The sequence below is a fragment of the Mesocricetus auratus genome, unplaced genomic scaffold (assembly GCF_017639785.1).
Source record: "Mesocricetus auratus isolate SY011 unplaced genomic scaffold, BCM_Maur_2.0 Super-Scaffold_100014, whole genome shotgun sequence".
NCBI classification, from domain to species: Eukaryota; Metazoa; Chordata; class Mammalia; order Rodentia; family Cricetidae; genus Mesocricetus; species Mesocricetus auratus.
In genome coordinates this window covers 32278059-32305805 of record NW_024429197.1, presented here as the reverse complement: position 1 = coordinate 32305805, position 27747 = coordinate 32278059, and the positions used below count along the sequence as shown (strand labels likewise).

Here is a 27747-nt window from a genome sequence, read left to right as displayed (position 1 = left end):
TCTGCTCCCCCGAGTCCGATGAAGTCATGATAACTAGACTGCAAAAAGAAAAAAGTGGGGGGTGGTCTGGGGGGCACGGGGGTCCCCGGCTGGGGCCCCGCACGGACACAGTTTGGATACTATGGTTACGCGATCCGACCCAAACAGCGAAGACGGACAACAATAGCGGCCGCCAGAGGAGGAAATTCCTTCCGGGGTGGACGGCGCGGGGGGAGGGGCGCCTGGCTGGAACGCCGAGGCGGCGGCTCGGCCAATCAGCGCGCGGCCGCCGGCGGTTTCAAGGTGCCCCGCGCCGTGCTGCTCCCCCGCGCGCTCCGCTCGGGCGCTGGAATTGCTGAGACGTTTCCCTGCACGCGCCCGGGTAACACTGCGGGGGCTGCCGCCCAGGCCGACACCCCCAGCGCTCCCCGCACCCCTCCCGGAACCCACCACCCGGGCCCAACTAAGCGTTCCACTGCACGAGTTGCTTGCACCCGAAGGAGGTGGAGGGAAAAAAATCCCTGCCAGTCACCCCTTTCTGTGGGGTTGATTCCTGCACGAGCCTGTTTTCTATTTTAAAGCACGTCTCAAAAAAAAGAAAAGAGAGCGAGATAAAGGAGAGACAGAAGGTCCACCCCGGATTCAGCAAGCCTGGGAGGACCTGGCCCCTGCCTCCCTGATCTCAGGGGTTGTTATGTAATAAGTTGGGTTATTGATGTTGAAGGTCTTGCCCGGGTATCAGAGAAGCAGGAGGCCAAGAGAAAAGCTGCCATGTGGAGCCCCACCATCACCATCAAATTAATATCATCTACCTAGTAGTAGACAACCCAGGGGCTCCCCTCACCTGGCACCTGGTTTTTTTTTATGCAGTAACTATTGTACTGACTGTGCCTGCTCTCCCCGCATCATTTCCCAAGGAGTCTGGAATCTGCCCCTGGCCGTCCTTCTTGGGAAGACCTGGACTAGGTACCAAGCCCCCAGGTCAGCTCTGAGAGCATTAGATCCTCGTGGTCCCTTTTTCGTTTTTTAAAGCTCCTGACCAGGCTTTTGCTTTCTGATGCCTCCTGGGCACAGAACACACCACTTCCCCAGGAGCACATGCTTTATTTTCATTGCATGCATAGAGATTTGTTTCTCTGGAAGGATCCAATGTTCAAAAACTGTCTCTTCCCCCTTCATAGATAATGGGGATAGTCCTAATTCTCCAGTTCCCCGTTCGTCTTTTTTATAAATAAATAATGAGATTTTTATTAATTATGCACGTACGGTATCTGCACACAGATTGCTATGTTTCTTGATGCTTAATAATACGAGAAAGAGAAACACTCCACACTGTGTCTGACTGTGTTTTCGCCCTGTAAGCAAACAAAAACTTCAAGGGGCCATATGTCCTCGAAGGGCGGAGAGGAAGGCAGAAGTTGGGGGAGTGCGCGTGACATGGAGGGATTAGCGGGGTTTCCTTGCAGGTTTTCAGGGCAGCTGAAGGCAGGCTTCTCTTTCTGTAATTGAACTGCAGGTCTGAATATTCACCAAGGTTCTCTGGGGCATCTGTGTGCTAGGCAGGCGGGATGGGCAGCTGTTGCTGTAAACAGGAAACCAGCAAGAAGGGAGTTGGCGGGAGCCCAGTCCCTGTCTCATTTTGTGCCCCTCCTCAGAGCCCCTGACCCTGAGCTCTCAAAACACGTTTAGCTCCTGAACCCAAGAGCATCCATGTTCCTGAGATTAACACAAAAACAGGACTGAACAAACTTTGCACACTGACTGCACGGAGAGTGAAGCGGGCTGTTGAGAAGGCCGAGGGCTGGGTCTTAGGTACCAAGCATGGGAGGTACAGGAACTGGGATCTACTCCTTAGACAATGGATTGGGGTGGGGAGGGGGTTCCCTGAAGTTGCCTGGCCAGGGAAGTGACAGAACAGAGCTGGCTATTAAAGGCTGAGACCAGACAGGAGAGTACAGAGCAGAGTCAGTGTGGCCAAGGAGACCCAGGACACATGGGCACAAAGGAGAGGTACCACAGTACCACAGGCTCAGTACCGCCTCTACCTCTAAGATTACATAGTGGCTGGAGCCAGAGGCAAGCTTCCAGTCCAAACATTCTAGTTCTGACCCTTGGGAGAGAGGAAGGGGTTTCCAGACAGGTTTCTTTTTGTAGTCCTGGCTGTCCTGCAACTCGCTCTATAGACCAGGCTAGCCTCGAACTCACAGATATCTGCCTGTGGCACCAACACCCCCCTCTGTGTGTGTGTGTGTGTCTGTGTCTGTGTGTCTCTGTCTCAGATTTGTTTTGCCACAGCCCTGGCTGTCCTGGAACTCACTCTGTATACCAGGCTGGCCTGGAACTCAGAGATCTGCCTGCATCTGCCTCCTAAAGGTATGTGCCGCCACCACCCTTTTGAGAAGAAGAATCTGGAGATACAAAGAAGAGATTGGGGATCCTAGACCTCCACCTTAAATTAGACTTTCACCTTAAACTAGACCTCCACCTTAAACTAGACCTCCACCTTAAATTGATCTTTTTTCTTCTTAGTCTTGTTCTTCCAGTGCTGGGGATCCAGAGGGAAGGGTTCCCATAATAGGCAAGCACTTTACCACTCACCTCTAAAACCCTGAAAATTTTAAATTACATTTGTGTGTTTGCTTGTTTATGTATTGTAGGTCAGAGGACAAGTTTCAAAAGATGGTTTTCTCCTGCCAGCTGCATCCCAGGTAAAACTGTCAGACTTGTGGTGGCAAGGACCTTTTGCTGCCTAGCCACTCTCAGAACCCTGTCCCTGGAAATCATAATAAACAAATAAATGGTAGACACACAAAATTACTCATGCAATCATTTATGCAATGGGGACTAGGGGGAGGTATGAATCCACCAGGGGTCCCTCATGTTAGAAATGGACCTAGGGTCTCAGAAAAATGCACAAAATCCAAAGCACTTTGGCAAAGTACGGCTTCCTTCTGCAGAAGGGTGCCATGATTTGTTTCTTACACACAGCCGTGAGCCTGAGCTGGCTCTCCTGCCTGCCTCACAGGGGGGCACAGTCTGCTAAGCCAGCCTAGCACAGACCAAGCTTCTTGACAAAAGGGTTAATTAACTGGACTGGTGTTGCCCGATACATATATATATGGATATACACATATATACACACTGTGTGTGTGAAGTTGTAGATGCCATTTCTCTTGCCTGTGAGATGCCTATATATCACCGCGGAGTTCAAACATAAGAATAAAATTGCACTGGCTGCGGTTACCACAAAGCTATCAAGCTGGGTCTTGTTGCTGAAGCCCTGGCATCTGCTGTGTAATTTGGGGAGCACTTAGTCTCCCATCCGTGCGTGAGTGGGGGTGGCTGTCTGCCTTCTCCCCTAATTAAAAAGAGCCAGGATCGCTCTCCACGTGTGTTCTAGAGCATCTCTTCAGTAGGGAGAGGCAAGGACTGCACACGCTAGAGGCTCTTAGAGTTTGAGGAGACAGTTCAGGAATCTGACTGACATGCTCTCACCTGTCAGGGGAGTCATGCCCTGATGTGTGACCCTGGGCAAGGCCCTCCATTTGCCCGAAATCCAGCTGGGTGGGGGAAACTGGGTGGAGACCACTGATCCTCCTAGTTCTGTGATTCTAAGTCCCGGGATCTGCTTTCCCTGTGACCTGTTGAGATGGTACCTCTGTTGCATATAACCTTCATGCCTATATCCTGCCCCTAGTTCCAGTTGTGGGCCAAGACTCCAAAAAGCAAGCCACCTCTATACCACAAAGGTTCCTAAATTAGGCACACTCAAGGGCTGGTAAGTACTGTTTCTCATACATATGCACAGCAAAACTCGCATCACACACTGTCTGCTCTAAGATGAGATGGCCCAGCTTGCATGGGATGCATACAGACTCTCTTCTACATCCCCAGCTATTGTGTCCAGCCGACATTGCAATGCTATAAGTGATGGGGAGCTCATTACCACAGTATATCCTAACTGTACTGTCTACCAAGAAGTTCTGATAGTAGTTCCATCATGTTCTGAAATTGAACTCCTGGTGTTCTCAATAGACCTGCTCATTTTCCTTTGTTTGGGTGTCCAGGCTCCAAAAATTGGCACCCTGAACTAGAAGCTTGGGGATAATTCGCTCACCCTACAATCAACTAGTCCTGAAACCCTGCCCTTATGATGTCCCCCCAGTCGGCTCCTACCTCTACCATACAGCCTCATTATGTCACCTGTTCAGTTACAGCAGCTTCCTGGCTACCTGGTATGGCTGCCTGCCTGATCCCTTCTGAATTCTACTCCATAAGGCCTACCAGGGTCTCTGCTCAAGACTTCCCCTGAACACAGCAATACTTTTAATAAGTCATGACCCACGCTGCCTATATAACTTGAGTCTGAATGTCTTAGCATTTAACCAAGGCATTCTGGGCCCTGCACCCTATGTATACACACACACACACACACACACATACACACACACTGTTACACACACACACAGGAGCTATGCACTACTCACTAGCCCACACTTCCACATCAACTAGAGCAGACGGAGACAGAGAGATTGCCATGAACTGGAGATCAGCCTGGGTTACACAGTTTTAGGACAGTTTAGGCTATATAGGAGGAAGACGAGGAGGAGAGGGCACCACGTTTGTTAAGATGGTGATCTGGCAGGAGAAAGGTGGTGGCCTGCTGTCCCCATTGCAGGAAATGGATTGTTGTCCCCTGAATAATTTGGTCTTTTGAGCCTCTGGGTCTTTGTATTATATGTTGTACCTACTTAAGACAGCCCCTGCCACTAAAGAAAAAGATGAACACCATGAAGTGCCTACGCCTGAAGAACCCACATCTAGTTAGTATCCATCGCCCAGCATGGTGACCACTTACTGCAAGTGGCTGATAAGTGCAGCCAATCAGAATAGACTCATGCTAGCAGGAAGACTTAGCACCCAAACCAAAATAAAGGAGCTTGTTCATTTTCTTATGTTAGATGTATAGGACTTAATTTATAAAATTATTAGAAATTCTAACTGGTTTCTTCCTCTTTTAAAAATGTAGTTACTATAGAAGGCATGGTAGCACACACCTGTAATCTTGAGTGCTTGGGAAGCAGAGGCAGGAGAATCTCTCAAGGCCAACCTGGTCTACAGAGTTAGTTCCAGGACAGCCTGGGCTACACAAAGAAACCCTGTCTTGAAAAAATACAAAACAAAAACAAAAAGATTTCTAGGCCAGTCTAGACTCCAAAACAACAATAAAAACTAGGCCAAGCAGAGTATCCCAAGCCAGTGATCCCACTTTCTCAGGAGGCGGCAGGTCAAGATTCTCAAGTTCAAGGCCTTGACGAGTCAGCTTAGAAAGACCCTATCCGACTGAAAATAAAAGTCAAAGGCGGGCAAGGGGTGCAGAAGGTGTAGATCAGTGGTAGAGTTAAATCGTCAGTAAGGCATGCACAAGCTAACAAGCAAAATGTGGCTGAGCACATTGATACAGGACCAGGCATTCAGGGCCAGCCTTGGCTACAGGAAACCCTGTCTCAAAAAAAAAAAATTACATTGTGCCTGTCCACAGTTAGTCTGATGTGTAGATGTACATGGAGGCAGGATGTTGTATTCATAATAAATAAAATCTTTAAAAAAAAAAGGTGGGACTGTGGGAAGAGAACCTGTGGGGGGACAGGGAGTGTGATGGGGGTAGGAGGAAGATAAAACAGTGTGATGATGAGAACATGTGTGTGTGTGTGTGTGTGTGTGTGTCAGACTGTCAAAGAGCAAATTTAATTAATGAAAAAAAAGAATGCATAATCCAAGAATGAATGGATTCAATATGGCTACTATAGAATAAAATAAGATGTGACTCACTCTTTTGACTTGCACAGTGAGCAACACAGACATGTAAGCAAGAAGTTACAGGCAACTGAGGGTACCAGACAGATAGTTCAGTGGTTAAGAGCACTGACTGCTCTTCCACAGGACTGGTGTTCAGATCCCAGCACCCACATGACAGCTAGCCGTCTATAACTCTAATTCCAGAAGGTCCAATGCCCCCTTATGCCTTATAGGCCCTGCACACATGAGGTGCAGACACATCCATGCAGGCAAAAATACCAATACCCATGAAATAAAAATCTTTTTTAAAAAATGGAAGTATGGGACAGTGGTGGTGAATGTCTTTAATCTCAGCACTCGGGAGGCAGAGGCAGCTGGGTCTCTGTGACTTCAAGGCTAACCTGGTCTACAGAGTGAGTTCCAGGACAGGCTCCGCAGCCACACTGAGAAACCCTGTCTCTGAATAAAGTAGTTAAAGTTAAGGAGCGAAAGCAGGTACCTATAATTCCAGCATTTGGAAGGCAGAGGGATTGCCATGAATTGGAGACCAGCCTGGATTCCATAGTGAGTTCCAGAACAGCTGCTGCTATTGAGGAGGAGGAAGAGAAGGAGGGGCCACCACAGTTGTTAAAATGGATATAGGGCAGGAGAAAGGATGTGGTAATGGCCTAGCAGGGAACAGTGCTATCTCAAGGGGAGGCTTCTCCTCTTGGCTGGCCAACACCAGTCCACATTAGGGGTCCCAGCATAGCTTCATGCCTCCAGCAGCACCTGGGTTCCGGTGACTTGCATGATAAGTGCTGGTTGAAGAAAGGACATCAAGGTCACTCTGGCGGGGTGGTGGTGGCGCACACCTTTAACCCCACCACTCGGGAGGCAGAGGCAGGCGGATCTCAGTGAATTTGAGGCCAGCCTGGTCTACAAAGTGAGTTTCGGGATAGCCAGGAGTATTACACAAAGAAACCCTGTCTGGAAAAACAAAACAAACAAACAAAAAAGAGGTTACTGGGTTCTTTTTCTCTGGAGAGCTGTCATAACTACTCTATCCCTTGTCCTGCCTTGGTCAGGCCCTCTGCAAGGTCCCCGCCCTTTTTGCTTCCTGGTCACAGCATCAGCCTGCAGGGTCATCCTGGGGCTCTTGCTGGGCACTACAATGGGCTGCGTCTTCCCAGACTCCACCTTCAGGGTCTCAAGTCTTGCTGTCTTTGGGTTTTGCCTCAGCGCTTCTAAGCAAGGGAGACTATCAGTAAATGTTTGCTAAAAGTGGAGAGAATTCCTTCATTAAACAAACATTTATTGACCCCCAGCGACCTTCCCAACTGCAGCTATCCACAGCCCTATGTGTTCTCAGGCTGTCTCCCTCCGACCCTGTAGATATAATGGAAACGGTAAGCATGTCTAGCTTCATCACTAAGACCATGTGGTAGCTATGTATGTCCCCTGGGACAAGTCACACATATCCCCATCCTGGTCCCTTGAGGAACTCTAGGTTCAGACAGGGAAGGAAATAACTTGCCCAAGGTCTAGATGGGGCTGACTTTCACAACCCATAGTCCCAGTCTCCAGACTGCCTGAGACAGGGTTGGTCCAGGGTTTTCTTGGGTCAGTCCCAGCTGACCCGACCATCCCAGCCGCCTTTGCCCAGATCACCAGTCTGTCCTTCACTACTTCCCCAGCTGCGAAGTAGGCAAGTCTAGCTCATTCACAGGCCGACAGCTGGAGAGCCCCTTACTCCTCATTCAGGATAAAAAATACCCCCTCCCGCACTGCCTTGGACTGAGCACCCCACCCCCAACACCCCCAGAGGCCCCATTCGGGAAAGGGAGGAGGGAGGAAAAGAGAAACCCACGGGGCCTCTGGGGCACAGCCCTTGAGGAGCCCCGGTGTTTGGTTTCAATTAGGAGGAGAAATTCCAGGAAGCCAGGCCAGTGCTGGGGGAGGGGGTGTGCAGGGCAGGGCTTAGAAAGAGGAGGCTCCTGGAATCCAGCCTCCGGAAGAGGCTCCCGTAGGGCTGAGGGGCCGCTGGGGAGTTGTGTGGTCTGGAGGGCTGGGCTGGATCCCAGGTCAGTGTGTGCCTTCAGGATGGCCAAGATGTGGGCCAGGTGCCTGTCACCGCACAGATTCTCAGGGTTCAGTGAACAGTGGCCAGCCTTGCGTCCCTCCTGTTCTAGCTCACATTGTTCTCCAAATTCCAGCTTGGGGTGGGGAGGGATGCATGCTGGATGACAATGCAATCAGCCACATACTGCGACGGCCTTAGCCGGGAGCCTGAGCCAGCCCAGGAGCTCCAGGTGCAAACAGAGTCACTCTGCAGGCTAGTCCACTGGAGACAGAGTTCCCTGGGGCTGGGCGCTGAGAAGCCAACGGGGGAATGCGGGGTCTTGTCCTGTTCACTCTGCCCTCCTTGGAACTGCCCATGGTGCTTGGCACACAGCAAGTGTAGAGTCTTGCTGGGTATCTGATGGTGATGAACTCTTCTGGGAAATTTCAGTGGAGGTTTCTTAGAAAAGGGGTGCGTCTCCTCGAGGTTTTAGAGATGAAGAAAAGCTTGTGGGTCAAACAGAGCTATGGGCATTCGTGAACTCATCCATTCAACAGCTATAGCCCAATGCATGCTGGTGAAGTGGAGCAGATCGCTGAGCTGGACTGCCTGTGGGCTAGAGGAGCAGGTGGGAGCCAGTCTGCAGCTCAGCGGACACCACCTCGTAGAAAGCTGTAGGTGTAAGGATTCCGGCATTATGCTGGCCTGACCTTGTCACCTAGCAGAATGCACTCAGGCAGTGTACCCTGCTCAGCCCAGGGGTCCACGGTTTCACAGTCTGCATGCAGGTGCAGAGGACTTACGCTCTCTTTCCTGCTGTTCCCCTGGGGCGGACAGGACTTTTCCTGTCTCCCTCTTCTCTCTCTCTCTGTCTCTTTATCTCTTTTTCTTTCCCCCTCCCTCCCCTTTCTAATAAAACTTGTCACTAAGCTCTCTGTCTGCCTGGCAAGTTTGTCCCTCTGCCTCAGTTAACTTCGCCTGCCATAGAATCCGCCAAGGTCCCGCTCATGGCTCATGCATTATTCCTAATGCCCCCAAGAGAAAACTAGGGGACAATTCGGACAGGGACCTATAATTTCTAGTGGTATTAGGGACGCAGAGCTGGCTCCATGACAGCGCTCGCTCTCCTCTGCCAGCTGTCCACTCAGCCCAGCTTTTTTTCAGCCAGGCTCTGCCACTACTGGAAATCGTGAGTGCCTGGGGTAGTCACTGCAGTGCCAAGTGACTCTGGGCTACGTCTTCCCTCCAGAGAACAGAGGACTTACACCAAGTGTGGTACAGGCTGTGAGTGGGATGAGAGGGGTAAGGTTCCAAAGTCCACGGACTAAGCTATACAAAAATAGCCTCTGGCTGGGCACAGTATTGGCAAACACCTTTAATCCCAGCACTCGGGAGGCAGAGACTGATGGATCTCTGTGAGTTCAGGGTCATAAAAAATAAACAAACAGAACCTAGTCTTTAAAACATTTTTAGATGTTTTTTGACCTGGATCTAAATGTCTTGCTGCTTATGTCAGTCAAGGTGTCAGGTCCCATGGGATGGATAACTGAGAGCTTCTGCGTGAATGCTGGGACCCAAACTGGGACCCTCTGGAGAAGCAACAAGTACGCTTAGCTGCTGAGCCATCTCTCCAGCCCCCAGAATCTCTCTCTCTCCCTCCCTCCCTCCCTCTCTCCCTCCCTCCCCCCCACCTCTGCCTCTGTCTCTGGTTTTCTCTGTGTGTTACCTTGTCTGTCCTGGGACTCACTCTGTAGACCAGGCTGGCCTCAAACTCACCTCCTGAGTGCAGGGATTAAGGGTAAGCACCACCCTTGTCCTCTGACTCAGAATCTTTTTTTTAAGGTTTGTTTATTATGTATACAATGCTCTGCATGTACACCTGCAGGCCAGAAGAGGGCACTAAATCTCATTATAAATGGTTGTGAGCCACCATGTGGGTGCTGGGAATTAACCACCTAGCCATCTGTCCAGCCCCCCTGAATCTTAACAAAAGTTCTTCCAGCAGGTGTCTGGAGATGTAGCTAAGGTGGTAGAGCACTTCCCTGAGCTTGCATAAGACCCTCAGTTCTGTCTCAGGCACCACAAAAAGAAAGCCTAAATTCTTCTTTTTGTTTATTTTTTAATTTTTATTTGAGATGTGGGGGAGGACACACTTGTAGAGGTCAGAGGATGACTTTTAAGAGTCAGTTCTCCCTACATTGGGTTTCAAAGGTTAGGAGGTCAGGTTTGGAAAGCAAGCAGTTTTAACTGGTGAACCATCTCTTTTCTTTTCTTTTTCTTTCTTTTTTTCTTTTCTTTTTTTTTTTTTTTTTTTTGAGACAAGTTTTCTCTGTGTAGTCCTGGCTGTCCTGGAACTTACTCTCTAGACCAGGCTGGCCTTGAACTCACAGAGATACGCCTGCCTTTGCCTCCTGAATACTGGAATTAAAGGCTGTGGCACCACCTGGCACATCCAAATTCTTTTAAATTGTTTCTTCAGTTGCATTTAGGGGACAAGGCTCAGATAAGGGATAGTGTGACAGTTGATAATATTTTTTTTTCTTGGTTTTCAAGACAGGGTTTGTCTGTGGCTTTGGAGGTTGCCCTGCAACTAGCTCCTGTAGACCGGGCTGGTCTCAAATTGGTAGAGATCCTCCTGCCTCTGCCTCCTGAGTACTGGGATTAAAGGCTTGTGCCACCAACACCCAGCAACAGTTGATAATCTTTTTTTTTTCTTTTGGTTTTTCGAGACAGAGTTTCTCTGTGTTGTTTTGGAGGCTGTCCTGAAACTCGCTCTGTAGACCATGCTGGCCTCGAACTCAACAGAGATCCTCCTGCCTCTGCCTCCCGAGTGCTGGGATTAAAGGCATGCGCCACCAACGCCCGGCTAGTTGATAATCTTTAAAAATCTTTTTATTTATTGTGAGACAGTCCTACATGTACATCTGCAGTCAGTTGCCTCCTGAGTGCCAGGGTTACAGGCTTTGGCCACCACACCTGGTGTTAATACCTTTCTTACCCTGGTGACTCTGCCCTTATGGCAAAGAAAGAACCCTCCTAGAAGGCATGAACATCTAAGCTAGAATTGGTTCTGTTTTCCTTGAGTTTATTTTTATCCTTGCCTTCTGGTTTTTTTGAAAAGTCATGCTGGTTTTCCGTTTTGAGTACTGATGTAGTTTCATTGTTAAATAAAGTTTTACAAAACTCAACTAATTCAAGGAATACACTAAAAAGTCACTAAGTATGGTACCCTGAGTCCACTAATCCCAGCTAGTCAGTATGCTGAGGCAGGAGCCTAAAAAAGGCCAGCCTGGGGCTGGAGAGATGGCTCAGCGGTTAAGAGCACTGGCTGCTCTTTCAGAGGTCCTGAGTTCAATTCCCAGTAACCACATGGTGGCTCACAACCATCTATAATGAGACCTGGTGCCCTCTTCTGGTTTGCAGGGATACATGCAGGCAGAATGCTGTACACATAATAAATAAATAAATCTTTAAAAAAAAAAAAAAAGGCCAGCCTGGGCAACAGAGTGAAACTGAGGGAAAGGAAGAAAGAGGGAGGAGGCAAATAAGTAGACAGTGTAAACAGATGTGACAAAACTCCAAAGAAGCCTCCAGGTGCGGCACCCACGCCACAAGCAAGTCCAAGGTATCAGGAAAAGAAAGACAAGATGTCCAGCTGTTTGTACTAAGAGAATGCATGTGCTGCCTTTATTGCCAGTAGAGTGTGAGTGTGTGTGAGTCTGTGTGTGTGTGTGTGTGTGTCTTTTTTGCAAGTGCTAAGAGGTCTCCCTCTTGTAAGAGGGAGAAGCTTTATATACAGGATTACAGCACAGTGGAAAAACCCCAGGTGGAAGAGAGCATGTTTTCCTCCTGCTAGATGTTGATATCAGAGAGTCAAAACCAGGGCAGGAAGCCAGGACTAGAAAACAGGATGCACTTAGTCTGGAAAACAGGATGGACATGTTGACTGACCAGTGACTCACAGAGACTCCCCCCATGGGGGCTGGGGCCCAACATCTTCCCCCTTCTTTTTATATAAATTAGCACCTTATATATGACAAAATTTACCTTAAATTTTTATCAACCCTGTATAAATGCAAACAAACATTTATAAACAATATTTGGGGATGTGGGTATCATTCTTTTTTTTTTATATTATGTTTATAATGTTCTCCCTGCATGTGTTCCTGAAGGCCAGAAGAGGGCACCAGATCTCATTATGGATCGTTGTGAGCCACCATGTGGTTGCTGGGAATTGAACTCAGGACCTCTGGAAGAGCAGCCACTGCTCTTAACCATTGAGCCATCTCTCCAGCCATGTGGGGGTCATTCTTTCCAAGCTACTTCCTGCTGTTAAGGGACGCTGAAATACCAGGGGGATCATGACAAAACAAAAACAAAAAACAAAAAAACGGAAACCTGTTGAAGTCCTTCTTTTTGTGATCTGCAAGGCTGCATCATCTTAGCTGTTTTAGATGTTGGATCACCCGGGCCACTGCTTCAGGTGGTCTTGCTTCATCAAAACATATTAGTCTGGAAGGAACCCACAGCTTTTTATTTTCTGTGGAAACAAAAGCAGAAATGCTTTTCCCAAGTAACCTGTCCTTATATTTAAATTTAGAAGTCAAAGCATTTTCAAAATATATAAGTTGGATTAATTCAGCAGCATTGATAATCAAATGTCTTTTAGCAATTTTTGTTCCTTTCTTAGCAATTAAACAGTTTAAAGACAACACAACAGCACACAGTATCCAGACTCACTGTGTATTTTCCATTCCATATAATTTTATCTTTTCCTTTTATTTCACTTAATACCAGTACCTTGTTTACTGTTTCTCATTTTTCAATTCACCCATTTTCAGTCCATCCTCTAACCGAGGATGATCCCTCAGGCAAAAGCCTGAAGATTTACTCAATCCACCCTCCAACTGAGGGCAATCTCTCAGGTTCCCCTTTCTTTCCCTACCTTGGTGACAGGCAAAGGCCTGGAGATTTAATCTGGTACCCCTAACTTGGTACCCCTTTCCAATACACCGACCCTCATAGCTTTACCTATTGCCAGCCTTTGAGGGCGATCTCTCAGTTCGCCTTTACTTTCCTGACCTCAGTGGATCGGGTGAAGGTTGGAGATTAATTCAATACACCTTCTCCTTAGAAGGTGACCTCTCAGGCAAAAGCCTGGAGATTTGACCATTCAGTTTTACTGTTAGAAGTTGAGGTACCTGTTTTCTAATCTTTTCTTTCTCAAGTCTCTCCTCTCCCAAGTCTTCTTTCTGGCCGATCTTTCCCAGTCTTTCCAAGTCTCTCTGGATCTTGGAGGGACCTCGAATTGCGGTGCCCATGCCGCAAGCAAGTCCAAGGTATCAGGAAAAGAAAGACAAGATGTCCAGCTGTTTGTACTAAGAGAATGCATGTGCTGCCTTTATTGCCAGTAGAGTGTGAGTGTGTGTGAGTCTGTGTGTGTGTGTGTGTGTGTGTCTTTTTTGCAAGTGCTAAGAGGTCTCCCTCTTGTAAGAGGGAGAAGCTTTATATACAGGATTACAGCACAGGGGAAAAACCCCAGGTGGAAGAAAGCATGTTTTCCTCCTGCTGGATGTTGATGTCAGGGGGTCAAGGCCAGGGCAGGAAGCCAGGACTAGAAAACAGGATGCACTGAGACTGGAAAACAGGATGGACATGTTGACTGACAAGTGACTCACAGAGACCCCATGGGGGCTGGGGCCCAACACCCAGATGGTGGTGCAACCTGTAATTCCTCCACTAGGAAGATGGAAGATGGAGAAGCAGATGATCAAATCCATTCCTTTTATTTTGTTACTTTGAGACAGAGTCTCTCTATGTAGCCCTGGGTATCTTAGAACTCCATGGAGACCAGGCTGGCTTCAAACTCACAGAGTTCTATCTGCTTCTGCCTCCCTGTGCTATCCCACCTAGCACCAAGTCATTCTTAATTACACAGTGAGTTGGTGGCTAGCCTGGCTACTTGAGTCTTGTCAATAAATAAATAAGGGCCAGGGAGATGGCTTAGTGGGTAGGCACTGCTGTACAACGTAAGGACCTGGGTTCAGATGCCCAGAACTCACACAAAGCCAAACATGTGTCGGTAACCCCATTGTGGTTATGTGAGGTAAGAACAGGAGAATCCTCGGAAACTCATGGGCCAGCTAGCCTGGTACATGCAATAGTAAATAAGACAGCCTCTCCCACACATGGAGGAAGGCAAGGACTGGTATGAGGTTGCCCTGTGATTTCCACATGTATGAGGTGACACATGTGCGTCCACAATCACACATGGGAACACACACACACCATGGTGGGTTTCTTATGATAACTCTCCAGTCCTGAACTCAGTCATTCCGTAGGAAACAGGCTTGGAGTTCAGGTGCTATTGTCTGTGCAGAAGCAGGGAGGAACATCTTCTCCAGGGGCTTTAATGGTGGAGTGAATCTTTTTTTTTTTTTTTTTTTTTTTTTTGGTTTTTCGAGACAGGGTTTCTCTGTGGCTTTGGAGGCTGTCCCAGAACTCGCTCTGTAGACCAGGCTGGCCTCGATCTCACAGAGATCCGCCTGCCTCTGCCTCCCGAGTGCTGGGATTAAAGGCATGTGCCACCAACGCCTGGCTGTGGAGGGAGTCTTGTGCTCCAACTTCAATGTCCCCTGCTTGCCCTTTGCTGCCTCTGTGTGCAGGGAGATGAAGAAGGAACCCTGGGAAGGAGCAGCCGAGCCAGGATCCTGGCTATCCTCTTTTCATTTGTCCAGTGCAGGGACTGAACCCACCGCCTCGTGCAGGCTGAGTAAGCACTGTGCCACTGAGTCATATCCCAGCCATACCAGTCTCTTCTGGCTGATCCTGGGGTAGACTCCAGGGAGAGAACTCTGGGCTAGAGATAGTGGAGAGCAGCTGTCAAATCCACCGATTTTACACGATTTCTGGAGGAAAGCCAACCGAAGCATGGACTCAGGGATGCCGCCATTCCACCTGTGATACTCAAGTTTCCTTGGCATCATCGAAGAACTCGGACTCGTCTGCATTTCCAGGCTACTTGACTGGTTCCCACTCCCTCCTCAAGATTCCTGTCCTGCTTCCTGGCACTTGCCCACCCAACCTGGGCTGAGGCTTCTGGCCCTTGTCTCTTCACCATCCCAACCCCAGGCACCTAGGTTATCACTGTGCTTTTGTGTTCATTGTCTGCAGGGATGGGAGATGGTGTCTGTTTATCTCAGTACCCAGCAGAGAGTCTGGGTCTAGACAGTGCTCAGTAAAATTCTACAGAATTGAAGAGGCATCATAGTAGCATCAGTCGAGTTCTTCTGAGAACTGTCATAGGTTCACTCTTTCTATAGGTCAGGTGTCTAATAACAGTTGTCAACAAGTACACAGCTTTAAACCCAACACTTGGGAGGCAGAGGCAGGCAGATCTTTGTGAATTCAAGGCCAGTCACCAGGTCTATAGAGCCAGTTCCAAGACAGGCTCCAAAGCTACACAGAGAAACCCTGTCTTGAAAAACCAACCAATCAAACAAATAGTTGCCAGAAACCAAGGAAAGCAGAGCTTTTATACCAGATACTAGGCTTCAAATCCTGGTTAATGAGCAGGGTGTGGGTGGCACACGCCTTTAATCCCAGCACTCGGGAGGCAGAGGCGGGCAGATCTCTGTGAGATCGAAGCCAACCTGGCTTACAGAGTGAGTGCCAGGACAGGCTCCCAAACAATACAAAGAGACCCTGTCTCGAAAAACCAAAAAAAAAAAAAAAAATACTGGTTAATGTCCAACTGGAGTAGTTTAGTGATTTAGCTAAGCTTGCTCTGTGTATTAAACAGCTGGCCTAGGACTGGAGAGATGGTTCAGTGGTTAAGAATACTGAATGCTTTTCCAGAGGACACGGGTTCAATTCCCAGCACCCATATAATGACTTACAGCTGTCCTTAACTCCAAGATCTGAAACCCTCACACAGACATACACGTAGGCAAAACACTAATACATGTAAAATAAAAATAAGCCAGGCATTGGTGGTGCACGCCGTTAATCCCAGTACTCGGGAGGCAGAGGCAGACGGATCTCTGTGAGTTCGAGGCCAGCCTGGTCTACACAGCAAGTTCCAGGACAGCCTCCAAAAAAATACAGAGAAACCCTGTCTTGAAAAACCCAAAAATTAATTAACTAATTAATTAAAAAGAAAAAAGCTAATCCCTACCACATAGGCAGACAGGGTTTAAAGGATGAAAAGGTGATATAAAGTGAGAAGAGCAATATGTGCTAATTTAATTATGCAAATATTCTCACTCCAGAAAACACAAGAAGCCTAGATACTTATTGATCATCTTGCCCAAGGGACTGAGATAGGGAAAGTGCTGTTCTTTGTGCTAGGTTTTGAGGCATAAATAGGAGTTCCCCTCCTTGTGAGTTAGCTATGAGAGTTAAAAAAGTGTGGTCAGAAAAATATGAAATGAAGGGACTGAAAGGAGAGAAAGAGAGAGAAACTGATCCCAGCATCTTCAAGAAGAATGAAGAATTCTATTTTTGTTTTGTGACGTGTGGTACCCGTGCCACAAGCAAGTCCAAGGTATTAGGAAAAGAAAGACAAGATGTGCAGCTGTTTGTACGAAGAGAATGTATGTGCTGTCTTTATTGCCAGGAAAGAGAGAGAGAGAGAGAGAGAGAGAGAGAGAGAGAGAGAGAGAGAGAGAGAGTCTTTATTGCAAGTGTTGAGAGGTCTCTCTCTTGTAGGAGGGAGTAGTCTTATATACAGGCTTACAGCACAGTGGAAAAACCCCAGGTAGAAAAGATCATGTTTTCCTCCTGTTGGATGTTGATGTTAGAGGGTCAAGGCCAGGCAGTAAGCCAGGACTAGAAAACAGAAAGTACTTGGACTGGAAAACAGGTTACACTTGTAGGCTGACCAGCAACTCACAGAGACCAGGTGGGGCTGGGGCCCAACATCTCCCCCCTTCTTTATATATAAATTAATTTATCCTAATAATTTGATTGGTCAATTGATAAGTATAAACTTTGGCAGGGGTAACACAAATGTGTGCCAGGGTAGGCAAACAGGCTTAAGGATGTAAAATTCCTACCTGGACTAAGTTATTTAAGGAGCCCTGAGCTTTATTCTTTTCCTGTAAGAAAATACAAACATGCCCTCGACCCCAAATTAGGGCAGAATTGGGTCTTCTCCACTGTCTAGTGCATGGATATCTCCATTTGACCTGAGAAAAAGTCACTCAAGTTCCATCATGCCAGAATCTGTCTGCAGCAGATTGCTCACTGGCATCCACATTTACAAATTTAAAATGAGGAGTGCATGATTTAATGAATCATGTAGGGACTGGGGACATTACTCCCCCTTTTTTTACTTTTTGAAATTTTATTTGAACTGTTTGCTACTCTATAGAATCTTTTATACAGATTTCTTTGGCTCTCAGGCCATGTTGTAGGCTTTTGCTATTTTTTCACTGACTGGCTCTGAGGACTCAAATCATCAACCTTTCCTGTTAAGACATTGACTGGCTAGATGTTCTTTTTGGCTATATCCAAAGCAATTTAGGTAGCTTTTTAACTATATCCAAAGCAACTTAAGTATCCTTTTAATCATATCCAAGGCAATTTAAGCAGTTCACACTCACGTATTCACAATCACATTTCATACATACTTGTGTGGCCACATCATACATTCAGAACATACATACATCTTTCAGTCATCCTTTTTCCCTAGGTCATGATTAGTTTGTTGAAATGAAGCTTCCTTAATTGACATCTCTATGACAGAACAACTTCAGCCAATCCTTTAATTAAAACAAAAGGTTGAAAAAGTCCTATATGCCCCTCATCATCCCTCCATTTGAGAAGTTCTGAGCTACACTCAGGGGCTATAGCTATATCCACTCCTTGTAACTTTGTAGATGTAGGGTGGAGAGGCCAGGCTTTTGGCCAAAAGTTTTTAGAGATGACTCACAAAACTGACCTTTCAATTTGTATCAATAACCAACAATGCAAACAAACATTTATAAATAATATTTGGGAATGTGGGTGTCGTTCTTTCCAAACTACTTCCTGCTGTTAAGGGGCACTGAAATACCATGGGGATCATGACAAAAAAACAGGAACCTGTTGAAGTCCTTGTTTTTGTGGTCTGCAAGGCTGCATCATCTCAGCTGTTTTAGATGTTGGATCACCTGGGCCACTGCTTCAGGTGGTCTTGCTTCATCAAGCCATACTAGTCTGGAAGGAACCCATAGCTTTTTATTTTCTGTGGAAATTCTTTTTCCAAGTAACCTGTCCTTATATTTAAATTTAGAAGTCAAAGCATTTTCAAAATATATAAGTTGGATTAATTCAGCAGCATTGATAATCAAATGTGTTTTAGCAGTTGTTTCTTTTTTAGCAATTCAACAATTCAAAAACAATACAACAGTACACGGTATCTCCATGTATTTTTCATTCCATCTTTTCTTTTTTTCTTTTTTTTTTTTTTTTTTGGTTTTTCGAGACAGGGTTTCGCTGTATTGCTTTGGAGGCTGTCCTGGAACTCACTTTGTAGACCAGGCTGGCCTCGAACTCACAGAGATCCGCCTGCTTCTGCCTCCCGAGTGCTGGGATTAAAGGCGTGAGCCACCAACGCCCGGCATCTTTTCCTTTTCTTTTACTTAATACCAGCACCTCGTTTACTGTTACCCATTTTCAATTTACCCATTTCCAATCCATCCTCTAACCAAGGATGATCCCTCAGGCAAAAGCCTGAAGATTTACTCAATCCACCCTCCAACTGAGGGCGATCTCTCAGGTTCCCCTTTCTTTCCAGATCTCAATGTCAGGCAAAAGCCTGGAGGTTTAAATCAACCTATTTTTAATTCCTTTCTTTCCTGAGTTTTCTTTCTTATTTCTTTCCCAGTCTTATTTCTTTCCCAATCTCTTTTTTTTTTTTTTTACCGAGTCCTGTCCTTTCTAACTGGTACCTATTTTCATGACTTGATCAGTCCCGGCAAGGCACTGGATGTTGGTATCTCAAGGCTAATCTGCAGTGGCAGCAGATGCAGCAGGTTGAGCCGCACTGCACCAACGGTTTAGGTCTCTCTTTCTTTTCCAGTCTCAGTGAGGCCTCCAATTGTGGCACCCACCACAAGCAAGTCCAAGGTATCAGGAAAAGAAAGACAAGATGTGCAGCTGTTTGTACGAAGAGAATGCATGTGCTGTCTTTATTGCCAGGAGAGAGAGAAAGAGAGAGAGAGAGAGAGAGAGAGAGAGAGAGAGAGAGAGAGAGAGAGAGAGAGAGAGAGAGAGTCTTTATTACAAGTGTTGAGAGGTCTCTCTCTTGTAGGAGGGAGTAGTCTTATATACAGGCTTACAGCACAGTGGAAAAACCCCAGGTGGAAGAGAGCTTGTTTTCCTCCTGTTGGATGTTGATGTCAGAGGGTCAAGGCCAGGGCAGGAAGCCAGGACTAGAAAACAGAAAGAACTTGGACTGGAAAATAGGTTGCACTTGTAGGCTGACCAGCAACTCACAGAGACCCCGTAGGGCTGGGGACCAACAGTAACCGGGTCTCACTCACTGTGTAGCCCAGGCTATCCTAGAACTCCATGTTCCTCCAGCCACAGGCTCTCATGTGCTTGCAATTCTAGACTTGAGCTGTCATGTTATCAGAAAGAAAAGTTTACTGGGTACACTGCAAGGGGACAGCAGGCCATGTAGCAGTACCTAGAGTACAACCTAGTTCGCCCTGTTAGCCAGGGTCAGGTGTCTGGTGTAAGATCTGCTTTCTCTGTCTCTGACAGTTCTTCCTCGGCATCTAACCTACCAGAGGAGGGGACCTACAACAGCTCCAAGGGATCGGGACTGACGCCACCAAGATGTCCGCTGAAGTGTGCCCTCTTTGATCCTGCAGAGTGTGATTGACACTGGACTGAGACACTGGGCTGTGTATTGAGATGTAGCTCAGCAGAACACGTGTCTAGTACCCATAAGGCCCTAGGTCCCATTCCCAGCATGGTAAGATGAAGGAAATACTTGCTTAGCATTCAAAAGGTCCTGGACCTGATCCCTAGAACTGAAAAATAAATTCTAGCCCAGGATTTGACTAAATGTATAGAATGATATGTATGAATCTAGGGCCCCCCTAGGGCAGGCCTCAGGAGTCAAAAGGTCACTGGTCCATCTTTCTGTAGCCAAGGCCCAATTATAACCGATTTTGTCCCCAAGCCTGCTTTCTTTGTGCTGAAAGTGAACCTCACTTTTTTTTCTTCATGAGTGGGGGAGGCCCCCCTCTAATTCTTGGGTTTGTGTCCAACAGGCTGGGCCCATGGCCAAGCAACCTCTCTCTCTCTCTCCCCCAATGTCTGTCCTCCTTCCAAGTCTCCTGAGCAGGCCCTGTATGCCTCCTGCAGCCTTGACCCCAGGCAGGCATGCCAAATTGAAAAACAAGCCCCTTTCCTAGGCCAGAGGCATAGGAGGAGGCCAAACCCATTTCTAGGTCAGAGCTCTTTGCCCTGTTCTTCCTCCCTGTGCTCCTGTTGTTGAAAACTAGACCTTAGGGAAAGCTGGAGAGGGAGAGCTGCCTCTGCAAATGCGGCTCTGTGTGTGTGTGTGTGTGTGTGTGTGTGTGTGTGTGTGTGTGTGTGTGTAGGGAGAGAGAGGGAAAGAGAAGGGGGAGTGCGTAGGGGGATGGGGAGAGAAAACAGAGCTTGGGAGTGTGTATGGCTGTGTGACTGCATGACTGTGCAAGAGACTGGTGTGTGTGTGTGTGTGTGTGTGTGTGTGTGTGTGTGTGTGTCCATGCCCTGCTCCTGCAGCAAGCTGTACCTTAAAGGCACAGCTCCTCCTCCTGAGTCCTAGCCCTCCATCCATCTCAGCCAGAAGTACCTCCTGCCGTCAGCTAGGATCCAGCACCCACGGTTCCCCAGCGCCTGCAGCACCTAGGAAAGAAAGGCTCCTGCTCAGTTAGGGATACGGGAAGCTGGGGAAGGAGAGCTGGAGAATCCCCGAGAGAGAGGTAGAAGGGGCAGGACCCCAGCCCTTCTCTCACCAGAGCTGAGTTAGGAAGATTCCAGCTCCCAAAGCTGACAGAGCCAAAACTGTCACCATCATTGATGGGGATGGGGGGGGGGCAGGACAGCTACAGTGGTCTCTGTGACAGCCTGAGCCTCTGCCTCAGTTCTGTGCCCTGAAGCAACCTTCTTGCCTCCTTGGCAGTTGGAACCTTAGGGTATCTTCTCAGGGCAGCTTCCCCACCCTGACTCCTGGTTCCGGCTCCACCTGACCCCGGTGAGGGGTGGTGCACTGGGGGCCAGCTCTCTCATCCTGCTTCTAGCTCCGCCCCAATTTGTGGTGCTAGACAGGTCCATCACAGGGCTCTCTGGGCTGCTGTTGCCTCGGTGTTAAGACACATTAGGTGCCGAGAGTCTACCAGCTTTCTCAAGCAAAACTGCCTGGTTCTGGGGCTTACGGAAGGCATCATTTGATGAGACAATGCCTCCATCTGAGCAAAGTAGGAGATTTGCCCTGCACCGGCCTTCAGCCCTCCAAGCCTTATCCCAGGGCTACAAAAAAAAAAATAGTTCAGCCCTTTTTGTTTTTGTTTTGTTTTTTGAGATGGGGGACTCATGCAGCCCTGACCAGTCAACAACTCAACTATGTAATTAAAAATGTCTTTGATCTGGCACACACTATTAATCCCAGCACTTGGAAAGCAGAGGCAGAAGGATCTCTTTGAGTGTGAGGGCAGCCTGACCTACAGGGTGAGTTCCAGGTCAGCCAGAATTACATGGTGAGACCCTGTCTCAAAAACAAAAGGGGGGGAGGGTATTGTGCAACTGTGCAGGGAGTGTCCAAGGAACCTCCTAGTTCAGTTCTTCCAGTTACAACTGGGGAAACTGAGGGTGGGTGAAGGCGAAGGGTTGCCAAGAGAACCAGAGGTCATTGGAGGGCGGTGCCCCAGCTACAGTCCGAGGCCCAGACCCCTAACTGCTAGAGGAGGGAGGGGGCCACAGGGGAGCTGGCAAAGACCCGCGCGGCCCCTTCCGACCCCTCCCCCCAGCCCGCACACCGTCCAGCCACCTGCTCCCCCGCCTACAGGGGCGGGGCAGCCGCCCCCGGTCCCCATGGCAACAGGCTGCCCGGCGGCCCCAGCCTCCCCTCCGCAGAGCAGTCCATCTGGCCCCCAGCCCACCCCAGCTGGGCGGCTTGAGGCTGGCTCTCCGGGGAACCTGCCTGCTCTCCAGGGGCACAGTAGCTCCGCAGGCGACCAGAGCCCCAGGCAACAGCACCAGGTGCCCGGCACCTCCCGGTACCACCACTAACTGCTGAACTCAAGAAGTGGATCAGAAACCCCTTGGATCTCCCTTCATTGCAGAAGGCAGAAACACTCCACCAAACCAATCCAGTGCTGCAGGAGGCTGCATGAAACAGTTCAGTGCGGCATCGGAGGCCCCCATTCTGGAGACGATAGACCTGAGTTCCAGTCCCCAAGAAGTCTGAACCTCGTCTGTTACCATGTGAAACAATGGTGGTCACAGAACCCGCCTCCTGGAATGGATGTGAGGAGTAAGGTAGACCTATGAACAAAAATGCATGGAGGGAGAGTTAGTGAACACCAGCTACTGTTCTTAGGGAAGGCCACCAGTGGAAAGGACAGCGCGCAGATGGTGGGAAGATTGCTCCCACCCTGCTTTGACAGCCACATGGAATAGCCTGGGTCCTGTTAGAGTTGGAGGGACCAGAATTTCCAGGATTTGGGAAGGAGTGGTCGTGTGGTTGATTGTCAAACTGCCCTACAGTGGAATAGTTTGGATAAATTAGTGGTCCTGGAGTCGGGCGTTGGTGGCGCACGCCTTTAATCCCAGCACTCGGGAGGCAGAGGCAGGCGGATCTTTGTGAGTTCGAGACCAGCCTGGTCTATAAGAGCTAGTTCCAGGACAGCCTCCAAAGCCACAGAGAAACCCTGTCTCGAAAAACCAAAATTAAATAAATAAATAATAATAAGTTAGTGGTCCTGGGAGATAAGGCTCAAGCTAGTGAGGTCCGGGAAAGGTGAGGCGACACAGAACCTAGAGGTGTTCATGCAATGAGCCACAGCGGGGTGGTGACCTATGGATCATTGGTGCTCAGGTTGGTCACTGGGAGCATTTCAGGGTAGAAAGAGGGGCTTGTCTAAGGTGAGGAGGGGTCTGAAATTCTGACTTGGACAAGCAGTCCTGTAGTGTGGGTGCTAGCCAGTTTGCAAACATTTCACTGTGGAGCTAAGAGGCTTATGTCACAGAAAACAGAGGGAAAGGCCCCAGGGGCTGGATGACAATAAGTCCTATCAGAGCCTAGAGCTGCCCCTGATTGTGAAGTGTAGGTGCCCCAACCAGCATGCCAGTCTGCCAGGCCCTGTCACAGAAGAGAGAATCACCCTGCCCGACTGAATTCTGTGTCCTTGACTGGATACCCAGTGAAACCAGGGATAGAAACTTGGGACTGGAGAGATGGCTCAGCAGTTAAGAGCATTTGCTGCTCTTCCAGAGGTCCAGGGTTGCATTCTGAGCACCAACAGGAGAGTTCACAACCATCTGTAACTCCAGATCCAGGGGATTTAGCACCCTCTTCTGGCCTCTGCTGGCAGTACACATGAATTCCTGCAGGCAAAACATAAAAATAAGGAAATCTTTGAAAGAGGGACAAAAGGCGGTCGGGTGGTGGTGATGTACGCCCTTAATCCCAGCACTAGGGAGACTGAAGCGGGCAGATCTGTGAGTTGGAGGCCAGCCTGGTCTACAGAGCGGGGTCTGGGACAGCTAGGACTACACAGAGAAACTTTGTCTTGGAAAAAACCAAAACCAAACAAACAACTCAAGTATCCCAACCTACATTCTAAACTTGCTATGATTTCTTTCTAAGATGCTTGAGATTTTAGGGGATTGCCTGGAGTGAGGGAGGTGCAGAGGAGCTCAGAAGTTTGTTTTGCTGACTGCCCCCTCACTGGGCTTCACTGGAAACACCTTCGCAGGAAACTGAGCCAAACCGGGGAGCAGACACAAAGCCCCTCAGCATGAGCTCTGGCCATGGCAGGCCCATTCCAGGGTCCTCTCCAAGAGGCAAGAACAGGAGTTTCCAGGAGCAGGGATCTAGAAATATGCAGGCTAAAGTAGCCTCCAACGGCTGGTCCCTGGGGGACTCCTTGGGCAGGCTCTCTACCAGGCCAAGAATTTCAGAGCCCAGCACCTAGAACGTGATCTAGAACAAGAGCCTAAGCTCGGAGAACATAGTCTCTTGTGCCCTTCCAACCCTATTGAGGGGGGTGAGACTAGAAAAGGCTTAGGGGGAGCTCGACACAATCATGTTAAGAGCAGGGACCCATTGCCTTGGCTGCAGACTCCTTGCCTTACTCCCATCAGAGCTACTGCTTTCCACAGAGGCTGAAGCCACTGTCACCTGGCTCCCTGACCTGCTAAGGACCCCCAGATTTTGCCTGAAGGCACAGCTAGAGTCTGCTGGCTTAGGGAGAGCGGAGTCTCCGACTCGGTCATCTCACGGACCATTACACCCATCACACGGGCCAGCCCTCGACTCATGGACCATCGCACACTGAGCACGTGTGCCCGCCCTCGACTGCACGGAGAAGTGTCACTGGAAACCAGCAGGGCGGAGCTGCAGCTCACCACATGTAGTCTCAGCACTCAAGAGACTGAGGCAGGAGGGCCACTGTGAATTTGAGGACATCCAGGGCTACATGAGACTTTGTCTCAGGAAGATAAGTAAGCAGAATGAAGAAGAGGCTGGGCTGGAGAGAGGGCTCAGTGGTCAAGAGTAGTAACTGCTCTTGTAGAGGACCCAAGTTCGGTTCCCAGCACCCACATGGTGGTCACAACTGTAACTCCAGTTCCACAGTATCCAACCCACATTGGTGTATGAGCAACAGGCACACATGTGATACACACACACATCCATGCAGACAAACATATAAAATAAAAACAGGGCTGGTGAGACGGCTCAGTGGGTAAGGTCTCTTGCTGCCAAGCCTGACAGCCTGAGTTTGATTCCCAGGGTCCACATGATGGAAGGAAGAACCAGTTTCCCATAAGTGTCCTCTGCCTCTACAGGAACACACTGTAGCATTACTCCACTCTACTACCTCCCCACTAAATAAGTTATTTATTAATTGATCATGTTTAAAAACCAAATGAAGGGAGGAAACAGGCTCAGAAGGCTAAGCAGAGGCAAGCTTCATTACAGGACATCACCAGGCTCCTACAGCATCAGAACTCTCCTGAAACACAGGTGAGGATCTGGAAACTCAGAAAAGAACTGTACTTTACCCAAGGACCATCCCACTAGGAGAGTGGTGGAATTTGACTGTGGACCCTTAGAGCCCTGGGCTAGACTCAGGACAGACATAATGGACCCTGAGTATGTCTTGCCTAGGGGAGCTGAGGCTAGCAGGAAGCCTGGAAGGACCAGCTCCAGTGAGGGCCTTGGAATGTGAGGAATGTCCATCCCCAGGGCTGGGTGTGGACAAGGTGACCTCTGGGGAGATAAAGTCAAATTCCAATAGCGAGAAGCAAGGTCTCAGAAAGCAGACAGACAGACGGGGTGGTACAGGCAGGGACCAGGATAGGAAGCAGAGCCTGCAGGACTCCAAGCCCTCCCTGGAGATAGTCATTGGAACCACGGAGTGCAGTGGGGTTCTGGGAGGGGCCAGATTACAATCCAGCTCCTACTGTTATGACCCTAGGTGTTAGGAATAATGAATAATGGGTTGGAACAGCAGGTGGAGGGGTCCCCAATCCCGGGCTGGGACCACGGGGCAAGTGATGGAGGTGGGCAGATGGGGAACAGAAAGACCTGTAGATGGGACTCATATTGAAAGTTGTATTGAAGGGGAGGTAAGAAAATAAGGTAAAGAGACACAGAGGCAGAGAAAGGACAGGAGAGAAGAGGGAGACAGAAAAGACCTGTCTGCCCCAGAGAAAGAGCAGAAAAGAGAGCAGAAGTGAGCAGCGTTCTTCCTTTCCTTCTCTTCTTTGTTTTTTTGAGACAGGGTTTCTCTGTATTCTTGTGGAGGCTGTTGGTCCAGCCCAGCCTCGAACTCACAGAGATCCGCCTGCCTCTGCCTCCCGAGTGCTGGGATTAAAGGCGTACGCCACCACCGCCCGGCCTCAGGGTTCTTTCTTTTAAAGGGGTCCTTTGCACCTGGATGCTGCCCAGGGTACTGCCTGAGTGCATTCTGTCAGGTAACAGGAGCAGGCCAGCATAGTGCCTGAGTCCTTATACTAGGTATGTCCTCTCTACTCTGCCAATGACATGTCAGGGGCATTCCTTGAACGCTGTCTCCAGGCATTACCTGGTGACCTGCCTGCTGCTACTTGGAACCTCAGCCATAGTCACCTAGAACTACAGTCACTACACTCCCTGCCCACTTCCTAGCTTCCTTCCCAGAAATGCTACCTCTGTACCCTGTCAACGCCCCAGGGGCCAGGTACTGGCCTGGCTTCTCCCCTCTCAGCAACCACGTGACAGTTCACAACTGAAACGTCCCTACATATAAAATAAAATAGTAATTTCAAAAGTTTTTTTGAAAAGACTCAGGTGGTGCCCTGGGGACAGAAGATGGAAATTCTCCTTGCTTAGAGCATTCTTCCTCCACTGGTCCCTCTACCTAACTCCTGATCCCCTCAATTCTCAGAAAGCCCTGCCTTAACACCCACCAACTAGGTTACAGGCGATTCTTTTTCTTTTCTTTTTGTTACAGGAGATTCTTGACTGTGCCATACACTGCTGGTTTCCTCCTGACCGAAGAGCTCCACGAGAGAATTCATTTTATTTGTTTTGTTTCACTTTTATTTCTGATTGTTTCATACTGAGAATGTAGCCCAGGCTCATCTCCAACTCAACAGACCACTTGTCTCTACCTCTAGGTATGTACCATGAAGGCAGGCTAGAACCTCGCCCTTGTGTTTGCTCTGGGTCCCTAGCCCCTAGAACCCAGCATGGCACTTGCAATGACTTGCTGACTTCTCTGGGTCCCTCCCTACCAGAGAGTCCCCTGACATGGTGGGTGTGGTCCCTTCCAGCCATTTCACCGTGGAGATCCTGGGCACTGTTGCCTCCTCCCCTAAAGAAGCCTGGAGCCAGACTGAGAGACAGAGGCTCCTCCTTTCTCCTTGTGACTTCTTGGTGTGAAGCCCAGGATCCTACACCTGCTTGATGAGGTTCAAAAGTTGAAATGACCGAGGGAAGCTGTGTGGGCAGGTACAGAGGCCCCCAAAGAATGCAGAATCACTTCTGCCTGGAAGGCTTCCATGTCCTGAGGGGATTGGGCAACACAGGGGGCCCCAAGAACTGCAGGGCAGGCAAGAAGAGAGAGGCTAAACTCAGAGTGTTCGGGCAGGACATTAGACCTGGCCTTCAACTTTGCTTGTTTTTAAGGATCAGTTTCTTCCATGAGAGAGGCAAGGGTCAGCCCAGATTGGACAGAGGTCACATGAAATAAACCCTCTTTATTGGAAAGGTTTCATTTTCTGCCTTGGTGGCAGGCAGGAAGAGTAGGTGTGGATGGAGCAGACTCCAGAGACTCAACACCCAGAGTTGGAGGCTTTTTTTTTGGGGGGGGGGCTCAAGACAGGGTTTCTCTGTGTAGCCCTGGTTGTCCTGGAACTCACTTTCTAGACTAGGCTGCCCTGGAACTCAGAGATCTGCCTGCCTCTGCCTCCAGAGTGATGGGATTCAAGGCGTGCACCACCACTGCCTGCTGAGAGTTGGAGGCTTTATCCAGACTTACATCTACTGGACTCCCAGGCCTCGCCGAGGAGCACAATGCTTGAGGAACAGGAGGGTCCTCACTGGTCACAGGACAAGGACTTTACCTTCGGTACCTGCCTCAGTGGTTGACCTCCAGTGTACCAAGCTGCCAGAGGTGGGGAGAGAGGCTAAGGACTCCCTGCCGACCCAATGGCTTCCCCTCCCACACTGCTTCACC

At 48.9% G+C, this 27747-nt stretch overlaps 1 long non-coding RNA gene across 1 annotated transcript; it reads left to right on the top strand.

Annotated features, from left to right (window-relative positions):
• The first annotated feature begins 22247 nt into the window (after positions 1-22247).
• LOC121144037 lies at positions 22248-27241 on the top strand. The gene is made up of 3 exons (XR_005881382.1): positions 22248-22339; positions 26521-26686; positions 26843-27241. It is a non-coding gene; the product is annotated as an uncharacterized LOC121144037 (long non-coding RNA).
• Positions 27242-27747: the final 506 nt, after the last annotated feature.